This window comes from Lactuca saligna, chromosome 5 (assembly GCF_052625555.1).
Source record: "Lactuca saligna cultivar CGN05327 chromosome 5, ASM5262555v1, whole genome shotgun sequence".
Lineage (NCBI taxonomy): Eukaryota > Viridiplantae > Streptophyta > Magnoliopsida > Asterales > Asteraceae > Lactuca > Lactuca saligna.
Window position 1 is genome coordinate 314,547,440 of NC_136421.1, and position 7,778 is coordinate 314,555,217.

General features: G+C 34.8%; 1 long non-coding RNA gene across 1 annotated transcript; it reads right to left on the minus strand.

Moving 5' to 3' along the window:
- Positions 1 to 639: 639 nt before the first annotated feature.
- Positions 640 to 1,785, minus strand: LOC144998690 (uncharacterized). The gene is made up of 3 exons (XR_013660399.1): positions 1,671 to 1,785; positions 1,403 to 1,498; positions 640 to 988 (listed from the first exon to the last, which is right to left on the minus strand). It is a non-coding gene; the product is annotated as an uncharacterized LOC144998690 (long non-coding RNA).
- Positions 1,786 to 7,778: the final 5,993 nt, after the last annotated feature.

Genomic DNA, 7,778 nt, shown 5'->3' on the forward strand with positions numbered 1-7,778 from the left:
AACCTTTGTGTTGACACTTTCCAAACAACTTGTATTCTCAGGATAACACTAAACAGGTAAACAAGTGCTTTTGAGGATGGGACGTTAAGGCGTCAAACTTTTCATATTTTGTCAACATATTGTAATTGATCTTGAAACATGAAATTCATACAAGTGATGTAACTTTTTCAATTATATATATGTTGGTTGTGTTTGCTTAAATTACTATTGAAATTGTGGTTGTGATACTATACATGAAGTCCTCCACCCCCGGACGTTTCCGCCATCCTTGGTTTGGGGGTGTGACAGAAACGACACGCATTTACGACGCTCATTTACGACGCACAATTATGTCGCGCATTTACGACACACAATGCGTATCAAGGAAGGCCGTGTCATAAAGGAAGACGACACGCATTCGCGTGTCGTAACCTTACGACGCGCGTGTTAATGACACGCAATGCATATCAAGAAAGCCTCTGTCAAGAAAGGCCATGTCATAAATGAAGATGACACACATTTTTGCGTATCATAATTTTAAATGTTTTAAAAAAAAATATTATACTATTGATTTACTAATTTTCAAATTAAATAATACATTAAAAATCTCATAATACAAAATAAAATACGATAAATAACAAAGATAATTCATTTCACTAATATGTCAAATACAAATAATTATTCCAATATTGAGTAATTGTAATAAAAGAAATGAACTCAAGAGAAGTAGAATTTATATACAATCGCATTATCTAGCTTACTATGTACTAACAACTCTCTGTGTGTTTGCTTTTGCTTGAGTCTTGTTTCCTCCAAAGCTTCTAGCCATGCCAAAGTATGAGTCTTGCTTTTGCTTGAGTCTTGTTCATGTCCAAATCAAGTAAAACATTGCTAACTTATATTCATCAAGTCCTTACCTTCCTGGAACTGAATTGAAGTCACCACAGACGAACATTGGAATATCTGAACTTGCAATTATCTTTTTCAATCCTTTTAACAGTGTGTGAACCTTCAATTTTCACATTTATATAGTTTTTAAGTTATTAAACATGAAGAAAAAGTGTATATCTACAAACAACAAGAGATACTTATCTTCTTTGTTTTCATTTCTCTTCGACAAAATCTACACTAAAAGAAATGTGCGCATGTATGTTAATGTCAAAATTCCTATGAGGGCAAAATGGTCATAATAATTCGGAACAATCTGGAAGAGTATTTTTGTTCGAGTGGAAAGTGAATCTTGATTTTATACATACATACATACATACATATATATATATATATATATATATATATACACACACACAACACAATATCAATGTATGTCAGTGTGTGTGTGCTAACAACCGAGAAGCTAAAGAGCTTCTTAACATGGAAGATAACATGAAAGTAGCAAAAATGAAACCATGTGGAATGTCTTTACCATTTGGGCTTAAAGCAGGTGTCCATAGAAACACAAAAGTGTACATTGAACCCTCGAATAAAGATTGTATTGCACCCAATAATGCTATCTTTTCATCTGTTTTTACACAAAAAAAAAAGAAACTATTAGGTCCAAATTAAGAAGGTAGAATGATATGTATGCATAATTACAAGATTGCCACTTTGGATTCTTCATGCTTCTCCTGTATATGCATTAGAACCATAGACAATATAAAGGGTGTATTTAGAAATGTAATATTATATCTCACCTTGTTGTGTTCAGCAACAAGCCATGATTCGAAGGCTGAAAAGAGGAGAGAGGTGGCAATCCCTCTCAATATACGCCCCACCATTAGAATTATGTACTGAGGTGAATGCTTGGTGAGGCAATTTAGAATGTAGGTTATGCAGTAAGTAATTGAAGCTCTTTTTGCTTCTCCTTCTCCTTCAGAATGTAGGTGACAATCCCTACTCAATTTCTCCCTGACAGTTGATCCACGGTGTTTTTTTACTCGCATATCAGAACTGTCATCAGAAGAAGTATCTTTCTTCACAGTTTTTTTCTTTTTACCTATAAAGAAACAAAGGTATCAGTTCAGCAACAAACTTTCACTTTTTGACTCATTTAGTCCCTAATCGGTTTTTTGAATTCAATTAGAGTACACTTAAAAACAAATTTAGTGGCCTACTGAGTCCAAAAATGATTAGGTACTTGTAAGGTACAGTGGCTGAATAAATAATGATGCTTTCCTGTTTGTTTTTTAGAGTAAATAAGCCAAACTGTCTGTACGTGACAAAATGACCATTTTACCCTTTCGTTTATGAATAATACAAACACAAGTGTTCATATGTAAAACATGGTTTCGGGAAAATGACATGGAAGGTTCAACTATCTAAGAGCTGCAAAAGAGACTGAATATTTCTGTTTCGTTTTCTGGTCATAATCTTCAAATTGTTCATGAATCAGAAGATAAAGAATTTCTTGAACTGGCATCAAGGATAAATGGAAATAAATCATTTAATAATAAATAGGTCAGATATCTTTATTTAGTTATTTTATTTCTCTTTTTGCCATATGTGACTGAAATATATTATATTATTATACATAAAAGTCACTACATGCTGTTAATGCACTCCGTGAACATTGGCAAAATTCTTCCCCAAAATCAATACCTCTAAAGGAGCTTAACCCCTAAACAGGTAAGAAAGTCTCCAATATAGATTATTTCTTATATGAAAAAGAGAAAAACAACACCAATACAAATAGAACCCAGTCATGTAAGTCCACTCTGATAGAAACCTGTCATTTAAAGGTTCTTCATGTTTCCAATGACTATGTTTGATAAAAAAAAAATGAAAATGAACAGAAAGACTTCCTAATGATAATAATGAGGGTAAATTGATAATTTAAACTCAAAATGCTGCATTTCGCATAGGGCATCCAATTTGGAAATTTGTTCAATTATTGTGGGATGGAAACAATCAAACAACGTATATTTTATTGATATTATGTTGATAAGTTGCAAGTCTTCTATGTTACCTATTTTAACAGAAGATCTAAGGAAGATTGAATATACTTACTGTACAAACCAAAGTAATAGGAAGGACAATGCAGAGGAAGTCGATTATTCGTCCTCAAAATCCCTCTTTTCTGTCAAATAAAATTACATGAATATGTCAAGGACAACATTAATAAACACCTATTAAATTGCAAGGGAAAATGATAGACCCTTGTTGAATCTATCATAAACTCCAGGCATTTTAACCCCTGATCTAATTACGTGATGATATTAAGATAATTCCCAGCTTTCGAGATGTGGGTATCTCCAAGAAAGAACAAAGTTCAATTCATAATAATTCTTCGCTATCTCACTCCTATTACTAACTACTATATATATACTGCTACTACTAAAGAAAAGGACAAAAGGGAATAACAGCTAGCAAGGTGATATCACCACTACTTTGTCTCACCACTAACTCTAAACTGTTAAAATAAATAAAAGACCAAACTGCCCTCCATACACCAATTCTGGAAGTAGGCTGCAGAAGATTAGACTTTGGGTTTCCAAGCCCTTATACCATAAACTAATAGTCCATGGGGCTTATCAGAAAAGAATAACAGAAAAGAAAACCCCACAAACCTCTAGGTATGTGTTGCGTCGCCTCAAATTTGCAAGAGCAGAAGCAACCTGATTAAGATTATATGTTAAAATTAAGTTGTAATTTGTAATATATATATATATATATATATATATATATATATATATATATATATATATATATATATATATATATATATATATGATAATAATTATTTATGAAATAAATGATACCTGATCACTAGCTTCTTTGAGTTGTAATAGTACCATTGCATATTCCTTTTTGAAGCTTTCGGATACATTCATGGGGACACCTGTCTCGTTTTTACTCAATAAGAGTGCATGTATATCGGTTTCTCTTGCCTGAATTTGAGAGGCTGTTGCATGCTGATGCTGTGAGATAATAAAATTGTCTGCAGCTTTAAGAGGTGCACCAGACCGATTTTGTCCCTAAACAACGTATAATTTTTAGTTTTATTAACATATGTTCGGGTATTTTTTTTTTCAAAAATAAATTTAAGAAAACTAACCAGTTGATGGAGACCGGGTTTTCAATTATACCCAACACACATGAACCTTCACATGGAACGGGGCAAACCTTGCCCGTGAACTCTGGGAAGTTATTTGTTTCAAGAAGTCGATCCAATGGCTCACATCATCTATTGTGGTCGGGTCGCCCGATGTTTGACCGCATCAGTGACTCTTGATGGTCGGGTCGCCTGTTCGGCATTTTCATCCTCCTTCACCTAAAAATCGAAATTAAACAAAATTACTATTTTACCCCTCAAACAAATTCTAAAGCATTATAAATAAATAAAAAGATATGATTCTCACCTGATTAACAGTGTCAATCAACTGATTAACTGTCTCAGTCAGTGACTTGGCTGCCAGCTTCTTAAGATCCTCAAAAGCATCTTTCTCCTTCAACACATCTTCCTCACGAATGTCAGCTTCTTCAGCAGCCAAATCAACTTTTTTTTATTTCTTTTCTATGGATTTTGATCATTTTCAACTCGACCCACTAACACCTAATAACTTTGACTTGTGGAGAGAAAACCCATGCTTTAACCTTGTATAGATCATCTCTCGCTTTCTTGAAACAAGCAGCTTGGGACTGGAACAACAATCAAATCAAAATTTCTCAAACAAATAAAATATAGGGTTTAGAGCTCATTTTAGAGCCAACTGATATGAAGGAAAAAAAAACCTCATGATACAGATATGCCTTGACCCCCTTTAGCCCATGCCACATTACAGACCCAATCAGCTTGTGGCTTACTACAGAGAGAACCTAAATTCAAATCTATAACACATAATTTGAAGAAATTGTTGTCTTTGTCATACATGATGTATGCAATGAATCGATGACCAGGTGAGACTTCTGCTACCTCTTCATATGCATAACCTAAATGAAGTCATGTTAATAGATTAAATGAAGTGGAAGAGAATTAGAGATCATTGAAAGATGTTGAAATGATACTGGAATTGGAATTACCCCAAATCTTTCTGCTTCTTGATTATAATCGATGAGTTTTTGTTCAATCCTCTTCCTGGAGATGAAATCGAACCCACCTGTTGGACTTTTATGTGAAATGAACTCTTCATTTAGGCTAGCTAATCTCCTACAGAGTAATGGATATTGTTTCCCTTCCTCTACTCTCCTGTAATACAACCTGAATTTCACCTCCAAATTGCCAAAGAAGAACACGGAATATGAATTCGGATCCAAAAGAAATCAACAAGCATTAGATGAAGTGCAATTTGAAATTGATGGTACCAGGGCCCCCAGCGAAATGGAGGAGTGGAGAGCTGAGAAGACATGTGAGATGCTATTTTTGATTGGAGTTTGGATTGAAGGCGATCGGAGTCTGCTAAAATAGCTTCAATCGAATGGCGCTGATGTAAGGAGTCACATAACCTTCAATCGAAGGTGTTTTGCGTGAGAGGAGCTGTTGGATCTCTCTGAACAATTTATTGAGAAGTGGTTCAAAGCCCTAGTTCTTTTCGTCGAATGGCGCTGATGGAAAGCATATGGAGACTTGCGACATAGTGGATAGAGAAGATTAGTGTCTGATGGCCCTGATAAAAACATACGAGACAAACACTCTTTATAGATTCCATGGCCGCTTAGAGCTGATGGGTTTCGATGCTGGTGATGGCGGCTTAGGGCTTGAAAAGAGAAGGGAGAGAGAGTGCAGATCAAGGTACAGGAAGACGAGTTGCTTTAAAAGGATTGACAGCCTCACAATAGAATTAGGGTTCTTTGTTAGAATAGAATTCGGGTTCTTTGTTAAAGGATTGTAGAATGAGAGAAGTAGGCGGGTGTTTAATTTTTTGGGATTTCATTTCCCTCCATCGCCGATTAAAAAAAAGCGAGAACGCGCCTTCCTAAAAAAAATATAAAGCGACATCTTTACACGACGCGCTTTTTATGGTAGGTGCCTTCCGTGTTTTTTTTTGGACATTAATTTCCGGGCACGCAAAAATGCACGCCCTCTATCCTTCACATTATGCAAAGCTGACATTATTTTTTAGGGCACGTACAAATGCGCGTCGTCTATCAGCGCGTGTCATTGTTTGCGCGTCATTAAAGGCCTATTTTCTAGTAGTGTGTGATACTTCATATCAATGGAATTGCCTTGTAGAAATCTCCAATAGAGCACTTTGTAATTTCATTGGCAAAGACTTGGTGACTTTGGCTCTATGACATTACGAAATCACCATTGCATAAAACATTAGAATTTATCATATTCTAATAGTGGCAAGAATTTGGTATTCTTACACTAGTGATAAGGATTAGTAATTGCGAAATGAGCATCATTGTAAATGTTTTTCAATTGATCTATCTCACAAAGTGTGGACCATAGGTAAACATAGTGTGCATGCTTGGAGCATGGGACAACTATGGTTATAATTCAAGTAATAAGTTGATTATACGAAACATTATACAATGAATAATGAGTAATCAATATGGTTATTATATAAAGGTGTTTTATTTATACTCAAAAATTTTGGGGTCATATAGGATTAGTATTATTCTTGTGTTTCACTTCGTATGTTTTTACTTCCCGAATAATAAGATTATTCAAACCATCCACAGTCGCTAATGCTTTAGAAGTAGGTATGAAAGAATATTGTCATGAATTGGCTTGTAGATTGTCTAAAGTGTATTAGACATAGCAAAAGTCTGCTGCAACGTTCATGAGTACTTAAGAAATAAGATTTGAATATTTTTTAAACCCAAGCTCACTTGAATCACTTCATGGATTTTATCGCGGGTGATTAGTTAGATGATAATATCTTATATTCTTGAAACGGAGACGTGTAAGTTGTAATTTACAAGTCGGTTGCACATTGATAATATGTAAACGCACCAGTAACTTGGTGTTATAGAACATAATGTTGTGTGTGATTTGATGAGTAGGTACAACCGAGCATTTGAGTCGAATTTTATCTGTTCCTTTTACCCAAAGTGGGATAAAAGCGATATTTGTGGGCCCCTCGATGATTTAGTGATGACACCCTAAGCGCTTGACCAAGTCGGGACTAAGTTGATGTGTTCAATTGTAGTTTGTTGTCAGTCATCATAATTGGAAATCGGGAAACAACATATAGACTGAGAGAATGATTATAATCCATGTCCCATGTCTATACAATATCTAGAATGGAGGAATGTATGATCCCTAATCTAAAGGACGCGTTACTAATAAGATCAGAGTTGACAGCGGTTTTTGAAAGTTACGATTGTTGATCAGGTTCTGAAGTCGTACTTGCAAAATAGTTATTAAACGTATCCAAGTGGGAGACTGTTGGATTAGGTGTCTAAGCCCATAACTATTTTGGTATGTACTTAACCCGATTATGAGCATGGTCCTTTTAGGTTGCCTTCACTATAGCAACTGATAGGATGAATTAAGGAAAAAGAGGATTAATTATGATTTATTAATATATTATGAGAATAATATATTAAAAGAGAAATCATATTGTTTAATTAATATTAGTCAATAATTAATTAAGAATTAATTTTGTGGGTAAAAGAGATTAGTTAAATAAATGAGAGTGGTATTGTGATTATAAGATAGTTACAAAGATTGGGCTTAGGATCTATAAAGGAAGCATGGACGAATTCTATATGAGAGTCCATATAGAAATCTTCCAAGGGCCTTCTGGAAGGATCTTTGGGCTGCTTAAGGACTAAGCAGTTAGATTCGGGTTTCCTAGTTGATAACCCTAGAAACCTAAGTATAAAAGGAACCCTTAAGCCCCCAAAAACGTGTT